Source organism: Mustela nigripes, chromosome 10, assembly GCF_022355385.1.
Source record: "Mustela nigripes isolate SB6536 chromosome 10, MUSNIG.SB6536, whole genome shotgun sequence".
NCBI lineage: Eukaryota > Metazoa > Chordata > Mammalia > Carnivora > Mustelidae > Mustela > Mustela nigripes.
In genome coordinates, this window is record NC_081566.1 from 47,353,093 (window position 1) to 47,369,814 (window position 16,722).

Sequence of the window (16,722 nt, forward strand, 5' to 3'; positions counted from 1 at the left end):
TCTCCCTCCCAATCCCATCTTGTTTCATTGATTCTTCTCCTACCCACTTAAGCCCCCATGTTGCATCGCCACTTCCTCATATCAGGGAGATCATATGATAGTTGTCTTTCTCCAATTCACATTTCTAAGGGTAATCTCCTTCACGTAAAGTCAACTGATTATAGATGCAAATCACATCTATAAAATATCTTTCACAGCAACACCCAGATTACGATTTGAGCAAATGGGTAACTAGAGCATAGCCAAGCGGGCACATAAAACTAATCTCCACAATCACTGTTGATAGTATGAAGAAAATCGCCAAAATAATAGAATAAATAGGTTTTTAATTTTTTTGTGAAGTGGAAAGGACTCCTTGGATGGATTGTTATGTCAAACCTCTAGGTTAAATTTTGGAGAGCTGAAATCACCACAAGGAACCACAGGGTCCTGCGAGGTCAAAAGGAGTGCTTTGATGCTGACAACAAGTAAAACTTGGGTCCCTTCAAGGAATATTGCAACAAACACTCCCAGGAAATCTATACTTCAAAATACACAATGGAGGAATGCGTCATCGCTGTTAAGATTTCATTTCCACTTCTACCACTCTACAATCACTCATTGAAGCAAACACATCCTTTTGTAGTAAATGGAGTTGAAGTCTAATCTCTGTAGCCTCATTACTTGAAACACTTTCCTATATATCAACCCCAAACTTCAACTCTTTTTTCTGATTACCTTTCAGTGTGAGGATGGGTACAGATTTGTTATCTCAAGTCAAGACTAGTTCCAAGTCTCGTTTAGTAAAATTTCTATGCATCAATCTCTATATTTCCATGAAACCATATTTTACCAATTTTATTTCAGTTTGCATGTGAGAGTTCATTCTCAGAAACCACGTGCAGATCACACTTTCTTTCCCTCTCAAGTGCTCAGTAAAAATGTCCCTGAAACTCAGATTTCATAGCTTGTGTAATCCAAAAATCATACCAATTTTTCCGTCCATTCTAGGGGTGAGGGGAGTTGGAGATCTTTAATTTCATGGTTTCCAAGGCTTCCTGTTTCTTTAATGATAGGCTTTTCTAATTCTTTAGCCCCTCCACACAGACAAGCACAGACTCCTCTTTCATTTTATTAGTAGCAACAACAAAAAATGTCTTCATTCACACAAAGCATTTATTAGGTAAGTAAGCAGATGTTACTGAGGAAAAAAAAAACAAAAATGTGTGTATTTGTATCTGCAGAATTAGGTACAATGAAGGGGTTTTTATCATAAGTCAACCTCAAATGAAATAATAAATACCCAATAAGCCCTGTGACCTCACCACCTGTTCTCTGACCCTCTCTCTGTTTCTGGCACCTCTCTTTCTTTTCTCCTGTTTGTCTCCTCTGCATTTCAGCTATCACTTACTTTGAGGAACGACTTTGTCCCCGTTCTTACAGGGAACATCTTTCTCTTCCTGTATTCCTTCTGATACCTATGCCCTTACCTTTTAATCTATCCTAAGGAAAACACGGACTTTTTATCAGATACACTATAATTATCATGAAGAACAATAAGATACCAAACACAAAGACTGCCTAATGAACAGGGCAGGTATTTATTGCGGTGATAGAAATATTGCAACCTACGAGAAGGCTTTCATCCAGAAAACACACTGCAATATTTTCCATTCTATGGAAAGCTGCTCCTGAACCAAAGGAGAAAATTCTTAGCCAAAGAAGAAAGTTCTTCCCATTTCTATTCTCTTTCAGGTACCCATAGGTGCTGTTTCATGTTTTTCCTCCTAACTCCTGTATTCCCTACACAGAGTATGATAATGGACACTGTTCTTTGAGGTTACTGATGACTGGATGATATTTTCATTCATTTAGCAAACATGTGTATTTGTCAGGACTAATGGAGAACAGAGATGCAAAAGTAAATTAGACATTTTGACTTCAAAGACATTATAGTCCAATGACTGTCAGTAAATAAATTATGCAAATGCAAGTTGTCAGTGCTATGGTAAGCTTGTGCTTTGTATACAGAGGGATCACAAAAGAGGGCTTGGATAATTTTTCACTGACGATGTTTGGGTGTAGGTGACACACATCACTTTGAAAAACAAATTATTATTGCACTAGAGATGGACAATTCAGCAGTGGGACAATGGAAAACTCTTCCCTAAAGAATCAAGATTCTTATTGGTTGAGGGTAGGGCAGGTGTAAAGAAAGGTGAGAAATGATAGAAAGGTGAGTAAAGATGAGGGAAGATAAATTTTTCTCAATTTTTTCAGTCTACTGTAACACATTCAGATTATTGGCAGCAATCTTCTCAGAAGAATCTAGTGGAATTTTGGTGTTTAAAGCTTTGAGGATAATGGCTCACCAAATTTGCACTAATGGAATGTGAGATAATGGGGTATCTAAGTATCTAAGTGGTGCTGCATCAGCAAACTCACTATTCATGGTCATTTTATGTAGAGTCAAGATAAGACAATTTACCTGGTGCTGGTGTGCAGAGGAGTCATTAGCTGGACATATAAAGAGGCTCACAAATTATTGTTCAACAAAATATTCATTCAGTGTGATTGCGACTTTCTGTTTCACCTTAGAAGATTTATAATCCATAGACTGGTTGCTTATATATAGTTCTGTGGAGGGTAACTGTCCTGTTCCGATGGATTTAATCAAAACAGAGAACAGCCTGGCATTGTATTATGGAAATATTACTAAAATATCACAAATTGGCAATTGTAGGTACCAGCTTTGGTGAGGTAGTCCGCGTGGGACAGTTTATAAAACTCTCAGGTCTGAGCCTGGCTCTAGGGCATTATTTACTTGTGGGTGTTTAACTTTGTGACTTTATTACATGGGTCCCTTAATCTTTTTGCACTGGGGCTTTGAAATCTATTGCTCTTTGAATAGGAGGAGTAAATTAGACAACACTACATCTGATATTTTAGATTCCAGACAATGGAATAAAGAGTGTGACCTTTTGTTTCCCTCCTGCAGCACAGACCAGAAAGTTCTTAACTAGACAGAAAGCCCACTTACGTTGCCTTTTCATCTCATGACTTCTTCCCCAACACTATGGGAGTGGAATATACATTTAGTAGGTCCTTGTTGACTTAGTAATGATCTTTCTGAATGGTCAGGACCCTTCAGAGATTTTTGCAAATGTTCTCCAGATTCAGACCTCCCACCTCCTTCCTCTCTCTCCTTCTCTCTTTCTTTCATTTTTCCTCCCTCCCTTCCTCTGTTTCTATCTTTTTTCTTTTTCTCTCTTTCTTTCATCTTTCTAAGATTTTACTTTTTTATCTATTTGAGAGAGAGAAAGAGAGTGAGTGATTGAGACAAGCAGAGGGAGAGAATCCCCAGGCAGATTCCCTGCTGAGCATGGAGCCCTATGGGATGCTGAGCTTGATCCCATGACACATGAGATCATGACCTGAGCTGGAACCAAAAGTCAGATGCTCAAATGACTGAGCCACCCAGGCACCCCAATGACATCTCTTTTATGTTACATCTAAAAGCATGGATTTAGCTTTTTGGGGGCATGTGAGTAGTTATTTTAGTCAGATACTTTCCTGGGATAAATTTGAACTGCTGTAATTGGAAAATTTTTATGTTGTAATTGTGTTAGAGAGGCTGGGACATGGGTTCATTTTTATAAATGGAAAAATAAAGTAATTCAGCCCAAGAAGATTCATTTTTGAAAGAGAACCTGATGGAAATATAACACCATCCCACCTCAGAAACTTGATGAACACATACCCAGGGACAGAAACAGAAACCACAGGAGATAGAAAAACTCTTATGGTCTGAACCATAAGAAGCAGGAAGAATGTGAAAGGAAGGGCCTGAATTCTGACAACAGGAGTCATGAAAATCTCCTTTTGAGTAGTTTCCACAGAGCTTGTTGGAAAGGGAAATGAGTGGAGAGTCTTTTAATTTCCAGTTTTAGTGAAAAGAAAAATCTGTCCTGTTGCTTATGGCTAACACAGAAAAGAGAAAAAAAAATCAAAGCAAAGATGAAGATAAAAGGGGCAAATAGCTTTCAACTAGTATTTTTGTTTGTTTTAATACCTAGTGTGTGGCATGAGGCCACATGTGGGTCACTGAGGATGGTGAATGAGGTAGGATAAAGTATAAAAATGGAGAGTCATTTTAAATAAGATGCTTAAGAATTTGGGGAACATGTTCAGAAAACTCCAAGTTAATACCTTTTTAACCTTATCACATCATTGTGCACATCTTCCAAAAAAAGATAAAACTTGTCCATATCACTGAGGTAAATGCTTGAAGACATCTATTTTCAAGGGTGCTAGGGCCCCTTTGGGACTTTAACCATCCCAAACCCCCACCTGAAGGCCCAAGGACTTAAATATCATTGTTCATCTGACATGTAAATACCATAATAATAAATATGCTACTGTGTTCCCTATATGAGGGGTTATAACAAAGAAGCTCCAAAGGCAATGGTAAAATGTCTCCCTCAAGTAATAGGGCAGGTGGGTATCTGCTAGTTCCTAAAGTCAATCAGGGACCCAAGCTATAAGGGTAGCTCTGCCCTCCTCTGAGGCATTGTCATCATCTGCATTCTTAAAACTGGGCAGGTGTACATCTAGGTCCCAGCTGGCAGGAAGTGGAATAAAGCATGGAGGTGGCCCACCCACTGCCTTATGTTATGGCCTTGGGTATCAGTGGAACACATCACTTCCACTCATAGCCCCCTTTGAGAAGTAAGCATGGCATACCTATGACTGCCCAGGAGGAGAGAAAAGATTTAGCTGAACAACCAATGTTCTCCACCACAAATGTAATTTTTCCTTTCCTTTTTTTCAAAAAAGCACCGTAACAGCTTATAATTACTTTTATAAATATTTCCTTATTTTTACTCCACAAGGTTGGGTATATCAATTAAACAACTAGGATTTCTCAAGAATATTTTCAAAGTAAAATATTGTTATAAGCAGTTATAATTGAAAATTTATGCTACATGCTTAGGAGATTTTAAAAAATTAACACATGGAACTTTCCTTCTAGGACCTTCCATAGTAGATGGAAGCTCAGAAAAATACCAGCTTATGTTAAGAATAGAAGGGACATGAAATAAATCCCTATAGAGTTAACTGCCTAGAGAAACTAGGGGGTAAAAGGCAATATAGGAAATCAGAAGATGACTGCAATTTTTATTGTTCCAATAGGGCTTTATTGGAAAATTGTTTTAGCTGGATTTTGAGGGAATGGTAAGATTTGGATGGCAAATAGGGAGAGTGAAGTTATTTTATATGAATCTGGGCTACCCTCAAGTCCCCTAATACAATATTCTGGGACTAACATTGAATTTGGCACATGAATAAAATTTATTAAGGAAGTAGAAGGACATGATAAGAAATTATAAGGCTTATTAATGGGATACTTTATTATCTTTTTGGACTGAAAAGAAATGTCCAGGTAGCTAGAAGACTAGAGTTTGGACCATTTGGGGTATGTTGCAAATACAAATGGCTTTTCATAAGGAAAAGATTGGATAAACGAATCAACCAGACAATTGCTGCTATTATTAATAGTTACTACAAATAGTGGCATACTATAAAAAAAAGTTCTAGACTTTGACAAACTTCACCACAAAGCCCTGACCACTGAGTAAGAAGGAAACTTGAAGTACTCTGTATCTGTAACTTTACATCTCAAGATGGCTCCTGGGTGGGCGACAGCATATCACAGAACACATCTTGTGATCCATTTCTGGCTTTCTGGTGCTTCCCGTAATCCTGGCCTAGTTCTCTGTCCTGCTCAGCAGTAGTTTTAATATCTCTTTTTTTCCCCCTCCTCTTTGCATTGACTTTCCAGTTCTCATCTTTAGCCTGTCTTCCAAGTAAGTGCCCTCAAATTCAAGGGAAGTAGTTTCCTCTTCCTGTCAACAGTGACTCCCTGGTCAGCTACTCTCTCCGGTAACACTCCTTACCTCAGATCAACACCTTTATATTTCTCTTTGGCTCAGGTCCAGAATAAGCAATCCTCTTGCTGTTGGTTTCTTTCTTTTTTTTCTTTCTTTTCTATCCCTTTTCCTTCTTTTGGGAAATCAAGTGAGCCTTCTACGTTTAAGGATTCCTGGCCACTTCAGGGTTCTTTGTCAAAACCTACACTTAGAATCTAATCTTTTGAAAATAAAATTCTACATTCTTTATTTTTACAGTTGATTACTATTAAGCAAACATCCTTCTATGAAGTAGCCATTTCGTAACAGTGGAAATTCCTAGGGAGTGAGTCAGCAAATTACCACGTTGTCATTCTAATGTTATAAAGCTCAAAATATTCAGTTAGCAGATAGTATTCAGTGTAACTCAGAGACATTGCATGTTTTAAAATTTTTTAAAAAATAATGCAGGATACCAAGAAAGATGAAGCAAATTCTCAAAATGGTTAAATGATATAAAATCAATGTCTCCAAGAGGTTTTTTGATGATGACTGAGAAAATGTATTATCTCTATGGATGATGATATCATCCAAACATTATAATACTGTAAAAGAAAAAAATTGGATTTAAATTAAAAAGTAATTCTGCCACTGGTTGGGTAAATCACAGTACCTTGCTGAATCCTGGCTTACTACCTATAATATAGGAATAGTAACAGCTCTTTCTATCCCGTAGTATTGTTCTGGAATCAAAGAAATGATACATGTTGATAGCTATGAATACTGTGATATCTCATCTTCATATTTTGATTATGCACATACCATCTGCTAGATCAAGCAGTGACCATATTGATAGCATATCATGTGCCTGGTTGATCATAGCAGCTACACCAGTATCTTTATTTGAAGAATGGCTTTAATAAATTTTGTTGCAAACAATGCAATATATCCTTTAGTTTTATCTTATTTCATTGTAATTTATTCTTTTATATAACGTGCTAAATTTATAATTGGATACAACTCCTTTTTTGGAAATAGATGGATTATCAAATCTTAAGCTAATACATGATGTAGCTGCATCATAAGTCTCAGATGATTCTCTCAAGAGTTTTGGGCATGGAATAGACCTTCCTATATGACCTAGTTGAAGAAAGGGAGCCAGATTTTTGGACCCTACACTAACTAGTCATTGGATCCAGGCTGCTCCCAAAGAGCGAATGTAAACCTGGTGAGACAGCTTTCTTAGGACAAGGGAGATTCCTGGAGAGAAAGTCATCAGTGAGCTCTCAGTAGTCTCAACTCAGCTGTGGGGAGAGACAGCACTTTGGTTCCAAAGATGGATTGTGTCCTCCAGTTCAGTAGGGCTTCTTTATTAAGGTCCATCTCTTGCACCACCCAGATATAATTGCTTCATACAGTGTGTTCAACTATATCCACAAACAGCTGCTATAGGGTTCTGGAAGAACTCTTTCCTGGGGAGAATTTGTTAGAGAAATGTCAGTGGGTTGAAGTGCTCCACAAACACTATCACTACATTGGGTCTAGAGGTCACAACTGATCCTCATTATTTTTCTCTTCTCTTACCCATTCTAGATTCTTCTCACCCTGAGCCAGCTCTTGTGCTGGTATTAGTAGCTTATGCAGTGGGGGTGATCGAGAATTTCATTGTTCAGGGGTCTGATTTCCTTGTCACCATGCCCATCCTAGGCTGGGCTGCTGCCCTTGTCCATGTACTGTTCAAGTGTCAGGAGGTATCCCATGGGATCATCTGACTACCCCAAATATTCTTCCTTATCCTTCATCTGTACCAGCAGCCCAGTTTTTTCTTAATAATCAAGATCAACTACCTCTGCTAGGATAAAGACTCCTTTCTTTGCTTGATGGTTTTTGGGCACAAGAAGCTCAAGGAAAGCAATGGGTGCCTGTGATTTCAAATTTAATGTGACTCTGGTTTGACCCTAGATGGAAGCATTAATCTTCTGGGATCCAAATCGTTGAGAGTGATAGCAAATGGGACCACTCCTACTCTAACCCCTTTGTCCCCAGGCCCATGTATTCTACATATTGTGGGCATAGTACCATATAATGGTCATTAATTAAGAGTGTATTCTTTATTCTAGAAGATGACATAACTTCGTTAAAGGATATCATCTCAAGATGATGATTCAACTGTATTATCACAAGATGATTTCATTGTTCCATCAGACTGGCAACATCTGGGTATCATGGCATGTGATATGACCCATGGATCCCATAACCATGTGCCCACTACTGTACCACCTTTGCTGTGAAGTATGTTCTTTGATTTGATGTGATACGGATTCTGTACCAGTGAGTCAAAAACTGCAGGCAAAAATCTAAGCCCTCCTAGAGTGGTACTGACTAAGACACTCTTGGCAAGAAAAGCAAACCTATACCCCAGATGATATATGTTGACTCAAGTAAAGATGAATCACTTCTTTCAGGGTGAAAGGAGTCCAATGTAATCAACTTGTCATGAAATGGTTGGTTGACATCTTTGAGATGGATAACACATCATTTGCTCAGTATTGGTCTCTTTTTCTTGATGGTTGAACTTTGGCAAGGACAATAACTAGATCAACCTTCATGAGTGGGAGTCCGTTCTTTTGGGACAATGCATATCTGTTTCTGCCACCATCGCTATTCTATTGATGGGCTGGCTGATGACAGGCTGGCTGAGGTCAACTGGTACAGTTATTCTGTATACTTGGTTCTTTATGCTTTTTGTGTGAGCAATAATCTCCGCCAAGTGTGACCATGTGGTATCTTTACACCACATACCTTCATACTTTTGAACACTCTGGTAGGTCTACCCATATGCATCTCTCCTTGAATTTCTTGTTCTCAATTTTCTAATCATTCTCCTTCTAGGCCCCAAACCACTAGCCAAGCCATTCTCTACTGTCCATAAATCAATGTCTATTCTAACCTCAGGTCACTTTTCTTTCTATACGGGGTAGATGACCGGGTACATCACTCCAAACTCACCACTGAGAGGAATTTACGTCTCTACTCTCTTTTAGGCCCGCTCCTTAGCAGAACTGTATTCTAGTAGCAGTTCATCTTTAACTTATATACCATCCCAACACAAACTTGGTGCTTTTCATCCTCTGTAATATAAGAGAGCCCCAAGCTTCCATTGGACACATATGAGACCTAGTCATGTTTAGCATGGATTTACCATGTCCATCTCTGAGTGGCTGCTGTGGGATCACCTGATTTTATGGTTTGGTGGTTTGATAGACCCGAGCTGCTTATGAACAACACTAACAGGCCTAGTCATAAACCAGGAGCTCTTCACTGGACTGACTCTTCACACTTGTCCTAATTGAGAAAAGACATTTGTTCCTCACATATGTCATCCATGTATAGAAATTGTGCCTCTGTCTGACACTGCCTGCAACTGGGTAGCAAATTGGTCTAATTCTAAGGTTAAATTAGCAGACCCATTTGGCTCTCTCCCAAGACTCTGTACTCTGACCAGGCAGTATCTGTAATATCTTGGTCTCCACCTTAATTTTTTTATGTTATTTCTCAAATAATCAGAACCTGGGTGGGTTGAAAGGATATCATTCTCCTTCAAAGAGACCTTTTCAAGACCCCTACACCTATATACGGTATTAAGCTGACATAAGTGCCTGCTCATGATGGGGATGTTATCTATGGGAGCAGCCACATGTGCTCTTTCCAGTTCTTTGCCTTTCTTGACTTGGAGTGGTCTGGTTCTCAATCCAGTGTGCTCTGTCCAGTCAGGATTAGGTTTCTAATCCTAATTCCAAAGGGGAAGAATGCTTTACCATCACTTGACTGATACCCTGTTTCCTATGTGTTCTCAATGATTTACAGAATGTTCAGGGAATTTGTCCTTTTAATGTTTATCATTCTTTTATTGCTCTCTCTTCTCCCTCAGATTATGGACCTGCATCAAAGGGCAAGAGGAGTGTCAGCCTCCTACCATACGTAAAGTTCTCCATTTCCTCCACCCCCTCCCACTATTTTGAGTCCAAGTTTGTATATCTCTTTTAGGATGAATTTCTTTGGTAGTTCTTTGGTCTCAGGAAAATTGACCCCCGTGAGTTCACCCAGAGGGGTGAGCTTTCCTGGATGCCCTGAATTCACACTTCCTGTGTAAATCCCAGCTTAACCACAGACATGCTTTCCAGGGCTGCACACCACATATTCTTGCAATTATGACTTTTACTTGGTGTTTGGCCTGTTTAAACCTCCAGGTATTTTTGTCAACATGGTATGTAGCCTAAACTGAGTCAAAGTGAGTGAGTAGAAAATACACATTGCACGGGCAACTTATTTTCACTTCATGTTTTTATCAGCTGCAAAATTTTCCATCACTTGTTCTTTTCCTGCTTCTTAGACCTCACCTCCCTTTTTGTGTTGTTTTTGGCATTTTCTATTCTAAGTTACATCTGAAATAAGCTTTTCACATATTGTTCTCATCCATAGTGTACATCCTCTGTTCCAGGCAGCTCTATTTCACAGAAAATCACAAGGTCAGAGAGAGATAACCTCTGCCGAATGTGGGAGCAAAATAATACTGAGCTGTGACAGAGAAATTGCCCTGTTTTTTTCCAGGATGTCTACAAATATCTTTAGATATGAAATAAGGGATTGTTTCTTTTTGAAGACAACACTATATATAGTGTTTTGAAGAAAATACTATATGTATATCAGTGTCTTTGCATTCATCAGGAAAAAACTCCCTTGTTACTCTAACAGATAATCCCCAAATCTCAGAGGCTTTTATTTTTCACTCACACAAATGCCGGTATGTGTTGCTTAACTGTACTGGGCTTGGTGATTCTGCATGCAAACCATATAGCTTTGCAATATCAGAGTCCTTTGCTGGTAGCAGTGTACACGGAAAAGAGAGAGACAATCAGAGTGTTTTCTTGTCAGCCCTGGAGGGGCGCCTATCCCTTCTGCTTCCTGGACAGAACTCAACTTTGTGGCCCTAATAATTTAAAGTAAAATATCAAGTTGTAATTCAAGGCAAAATACCAAATTCAAGTAAAATAGCTACTGAGGAGCAATACCCAGTCAAATATTGACTGTATGGAAACATTCATAGAAGGTTCTATATTTGCTACTCATTGTCAGAGGACCTGGGAAATGTAGTCTTGCTGATGCTCAGGGTGAGGGCCTAAGGTTGGTGAATATGTAGGCAATCTCTATCACAACCTCCTAAAATGGAAAAGAAAAAAAAAACCACTATTTTTGGACAATAACAGCTAAAGTAAAATGATATTGAGTAAGTGATATTGAGTCAGTAAATAATATTAGTAATTAGTAGGACAGACATACTCTAGCCATTTTGGAACCCAATAATGCCAAATTTGCATTTATTTGGGAGTTACAGAGCTTGCAATTAATCAATGACATAGCAGTTCAGAACATTACTTGGGTTACTTTGAATTTAATCCACATTTTGTTGTGCAATCATCCTTTCTCTAGAGCCATATCTTTCCTCCAGGATAGAATTACTACTCCCATTGCTGAGTTCTCATAGCACACTGTTCTGTCTGTTGAGCTGGCATAACCCCCATGAATTCCACTGGTGCAAGAAGAATCAGTAGGCCATGTCAGCCTTGTAGCATCTGAAGGAGAGGCAGGTATAATTTACTCTCACTGCTGCCTTTTTATTAAAAACTTTGGAAAGGAATAGATAGTACCCCAAAGAGTTAGTGATAATAGAATTTTCTAAAGGAGATAAACTTGATGTAACTTGATTGCCTAGGGGAGTTATATAAGGTGGTGATAGCACTTGATGACCTTTTAAAAAGTTGGCACCACATGGCTTCTCCCATTAGGGAGATGAAGGGGCACCAGTTCCATTTGGCTTTTTACCAGAGACCTGGAAAGAGCTACTGGGGAGATCAACTATCATACAATATTAGTTGTCTCTCCCCTCCCCCTGCTTATAATGCTTAGTCTACTTCACTATAATTTTTTGTTGTTGTTGTTCTTTTCCTTCCAAGAGCACATGGGCCTTTCAGTAATTGCGAGCTCTGTCTTATCTGTGCATCCTGTCATCAGGTATGGCTTCTGGCATATAGCAAGTGTCATTAACTGGTGAGTTTATTAAGGAAGCAATAATTTAGGCTCTTCCAGAAGTTTATAGTTGAGCCTAGGTTTCTAGATTTCTGACTTTAAAAACTTCTGAGTGAGGAATACTTTGTGCTTCTTCCCCTCTGTTTTGACACTTTTAACTAGCCCCATAGATAGTATGAATTATAATCATTCTAGTAAAAATTGTGCCAAAGAACATTCTAGAAAGTATCTTACTCAGTTCTTTTTTTAAAATTAATTAATTAATTTATTTGACAGAGAGAGAGAGAGAGATCACAAGTAGGCAGAGAGGCAGGCAGAGAGAGAGAGAGAGGAGGAAGCAGGCTCCCTGCTGAGCAGAGAGCCCGATGCGGGCCTTGATCCCAGGACCCTGAGATCATGACCTGAGCCGAAGGCAGCGGCTTAACCCACTGAGCCACCCAGGTGCCCTCTTATTCAGTTCTTAATATGGGAATATGTTCTACCTATACAATGGATTATTTGTAAATACTGAATTAACAGACAGAAGATGTGGTATATATACACAATGGAATACTATGCAGCCATCAAAGGAAATGAAATCTTGCCATTTGCGACAACATGGATGGAACTAGAGCGTATCATGCTTAGTGAAATAAGTCAAGTGGAGAAAAACAACTATCATATGATCCCCCTGATATGAGGAAGTGGTGATGCAACATGGGGGCTTAAGTGGGTAGGAGAAGAATCAATGAAACAAGATGGGATTGGGAGGGAGATAAACCATAAGTGACTCTTAATCTCACAAAACAAATGGAGGGTTGTTGTGGGGAGGGGGCTTGGGAGAAGGGGCATGGGGTTATCAACATTGGGGGCGGTGTGTGCTTTGGTGAGTGCTGTGGGGTGTGTGGACCTGGCGATTCACAGACCTGTACCCCTGGGGATAAAAATATATGTTTATAAAAAATAAAAAATTAAAAAAAAAACACTGGACAGGCTTGAATACAATATGACTTTACAGTTAATGCAAGCTGAAAGTTTTAAGATAGAGCGTAGGGGTGTCCCAGTGGCTCAGTTTTTAGGTGTCAGTCTTCTGCTTGGGTTGCGATCCCAGGGTCCTGGGATGGAGCCCCATATAGGGCTCTCTGCTTGGTGCAGAGCCTGCTTCTCCCTCTCTCACTCCCCCTGCTTGTGTTCCCTCTCTCGCTGTCTCTCTGTCAAATAAATTAAAAAAAAAATAGAGCATAAAAGATAAGATGTGTAGAAAACATATGGATTTTACTGATTTAATCCAAACCCACTGCGTTTTTACCATGTTTGGCTAGAATAGCAACAGAGAGTTTGGGGGAGATAAGAGAATATCTGAAAGCTACAAAATTCCTGTTTTTCTTTCTCTATCAAGAAATAATGGGTAAAAATAACTTCACCTATTTCAAAGAGTAAAGGTAAGAATGATTGAAATAAAGAACGTGCCAAGAGCGTGACCAGCTAACTGCAGGCCTCCAGTCCTCTTGTTTATCTCTGTTGACGAGAAGTGAACACTGGAACATTCCACCCTTCACATAGACCCACCATCAAGTTAACAGCCAGCATTTCCATATAAGGAGGCAGAATTTCTGCCCCGGAGTCAATTTCGTCACCACCCTCTGTGTTGTCTAGTGTCCCTGATCCCCATGGCGGCTTCTGTTTGTATTTGATAACCGCTTTGCCTGTCTCTTGGCCTGAATCCTAGACTTTGGTTTTGTCTCCGGTCTTTGAAAGGTGCTCTCGACGCTACTGCAATTACTTGCTTGCAAATGTGTTGAGTCTCTTTGGTTCTTGGTTTTTGTTCTCAACCTGGATGATGGCTTGCGAGATTCAGTTTTGTCCAAGATGAAAGTGAGCTATGAAGGAAAACATGTGGAATGCTTCATCTGTAGGTTAATTAAGAATAAGCTGTTATCTATTGAAAGTACTACATAATTCATTTTGCATATGGAACTTCTTAAAAGCATATGTCTCAGTCTTCCCGCAATGCTCTGCTCTTCTATTTCCAAGTTATTTAACCCACATTTGTAACTAAAAGCCTCCCAGAAAGGAATTTGCTATAACTTTGAGGGTCCAGGCTAGACAGAGGATAGGATACCCAGAGGTATCCTATATTGCTCTCTATTATTTGTCACAACACATTGCTGACTGAGTTTTGTCTATTGACCTTCTCCTTCCCATTGCTTTGACTGCTGCCCTAGTTCAGGCCCTGATCTCTCCTGCTGGGCTAATAAAACTAGGTTCACATTTGGCTTTCGTTCCTCAATGATGGCTTCCTTTGGGTAGTAAGGAGGGCACGTGTTGTGATGAGCACTGGGTGTTGTATGCCACTAATGAATCGTTGAACACTACATCAAAAACTAAAGATGTACTAACTGAACATAATAAAAAAAAAGAAGTGTCCTTTACACTAAATCTAGAATTAACTTTTAACACAAAGTAACTATGTCATGTTCAGAAAAAAGCATGAGATAATGGAAAGTCTTTGGAAATGTACACACTTGGATTCAAATCTTGGCTCTGCTACTCACTAGTTATGTATACTTAGATAATTTTTTTTCAATTTTGTTTCTTTATTTGTTGATCGATAAAATTAGGTTAAGAGTGCTTACCTCAAAGAGTTTTGGTGTGGACTCAGCAAGTGATGTGTAGCATAGTGTCTGGCCCATAGTAGACAATCCAAAACAACAGCTATGTCTTACTCTTTTGCTTAAAATTTCAGTGGTTACCTACCACATAAAAAAATATTCGTTCTTTGGAGTGGACTATATCTCTTCTTAAAATATTCTCTAAACTATCTTTTTAGTTTTCCCTCTTACTCTTTCCAGCCACACTAAATAAATCCTTACTACGGAACAATTTTTTTTTTTTCCTGATTTCCTGACCTTTTCACAGACTCTTCGGTGTACTGAAGTGTCCCCACTTCTCTTTTCCCATGGGTAAGCTTTACTTAATCTTCAAAATTCATCCTAATTACCTTCCCTTTGGAAAAAAATGAAGAAAATCAGCTAGCAAATATTATAACAAGTAGAAATGCATACTAAATAAAGGACAATAGCAAATACCTTTCCTGGAAGAACAAATCTAATGTCTAATGTGTTATTATTTGAATAACTATTTTTGTTAAGAAAACTTGGAGTTAAAGAACTTCTTAGAAGTTACACGTTTTTCACTTGAAATGTGGGAAAGTTATTAAAGCATCATAAGGTAGATGTCCACCCTCATTTCTATCTTCTTAGATTCCAAGTTTTCTGTGATACGCATATTAGAAATAACGTAAATTAAATCGCAGGAAAGTATATTTGTTTCCATTTTTTAAATTAGTGAGTTTTATTTTATTTATTTATTTTTAAAGATTTTATTTATTTATTTGAGAAAGAGAGGGAAGGCAGGAGCAGGGGAAGAAGCAGAGGGAGAAGACTGCCCACTGAGCAGGGAACCAGCGTGGGGCCCAATGTCAGGCTTAATGCCAGGACCCAGATCATGACCTGAGCTGAAGACAGATGCTCAACTGACTGAGCCACTGAGGTGACCCTTTAATTAATGAGTTTTAAACCATACATATTGTTGACTGCCACTGCCTTAATATGACAATAGAAAACAACCCATGAGCTGAGACTCAGATGAAGCAGTTGGATTAGATTTCTGTAAATAGTAGATGTCATTAGAACTAATCATATCACTGTGAATGGTTTGTTTTTGTTTTTTTTTTTTTGACAGACAGAGATCACAAGTAGGCAGAGGTGCAGGCAGAGAGAGAGTGTGGGGAAGCAGGTTCCCTGCTGAGCAGAGAGCCCCATGCGGGGCTTGATTCCAGGATCCTGGGATCATGACCTGAGCCAAAAGCAGAGGCTTTAACCTACTGAGCCCTGTGCCCTGTGAATGGTCTTATAAGAGAGTCACACCACAGTAAAAAATGCTAATAAAAAAAAATTGTCTTTTCAAGTATTTTTTAAGTATCTTGAATCTATGCTATCATGATGAGTTTTTTTAATTTGTTGTTCTTCTTCTTTTTCTTCTTCTTTTTTTTTTTTTTTATGAAGAGGAGTCTTAGATGTTTGTTTTGACCATCTGTCCAAAAATTGGATAGCTCTTTAACATGGCATTTTAACAAGACAAAGACCAGAAGCATTTATTTTATGACCAGAGTGTGTACTGGACAGTTGCACTTCTCATGCCTCACCGTCTGAAGGGCCTGGGCTGTGTAATGTGACAGTAGTACTGGAAATAGAAGCAGAGTGTCTTGTGTTTATATGGACTCAGTTCATGTCCATTAGACAGTGAAAAGAACTACATAGTGGTGGAAAGTTTTCAACAACATTTGTGGAAGAGTCATTCTGTCCAGGCCTTGAATAATTGGCTGGATTTTGAAAACTGGACAGAGGTAGGCAAAGGCATGTTAGATGGATTGTAGAGATTAACCAAAGGGCTGGAGAGAGTGAAGGCCAGAGCTCATTCAAGAAAAGGCAATTAATCCAGGATGACATGAAGGTAAGAAAGTACCCAGATGGGGATTATACCGTCAAAGTCTAACTGGGAGTGTTTTTGATTCCAGAGGAAGAAGTTTGAACTTACTTTATATGTCATGGGAAATGCCTTGGTCAAATCTATGTCTCCGAAGGTGATGTTTGTGGCTTTCCAGAGGAGGGACTGAAGAGAAGAGGCTGGCAGAGGAAAAACAAGTCACATGAATTAATTAGCAAGCAACGAGAGCCTCCACCGAGGCACTGCTAACAGAGAACAA

The 16,722-nt window shown here is 39.0% G+C and overlaps 1 long non-coding RNA gene across 1 annotated transcript in view; it reads left to right on the plus strand.

The window, feature by feature from the left end:
• Window positions 1–16,722, plus strand: part of LOC132025694 (uncharacterized) — a 71,211-nt gene that overhangs the window by 51,751 nt on the left and 2,738 nt on the right. The window contains exon 3 of the long non-coding RNA XR_009406668.1: window positions 16,534–16,722. This is a non-coding gene — a long non-coding RNA (uncharacterized LOC132025694). The remainder of the gene's footprint in view (window positions 1–16,533) is intronic.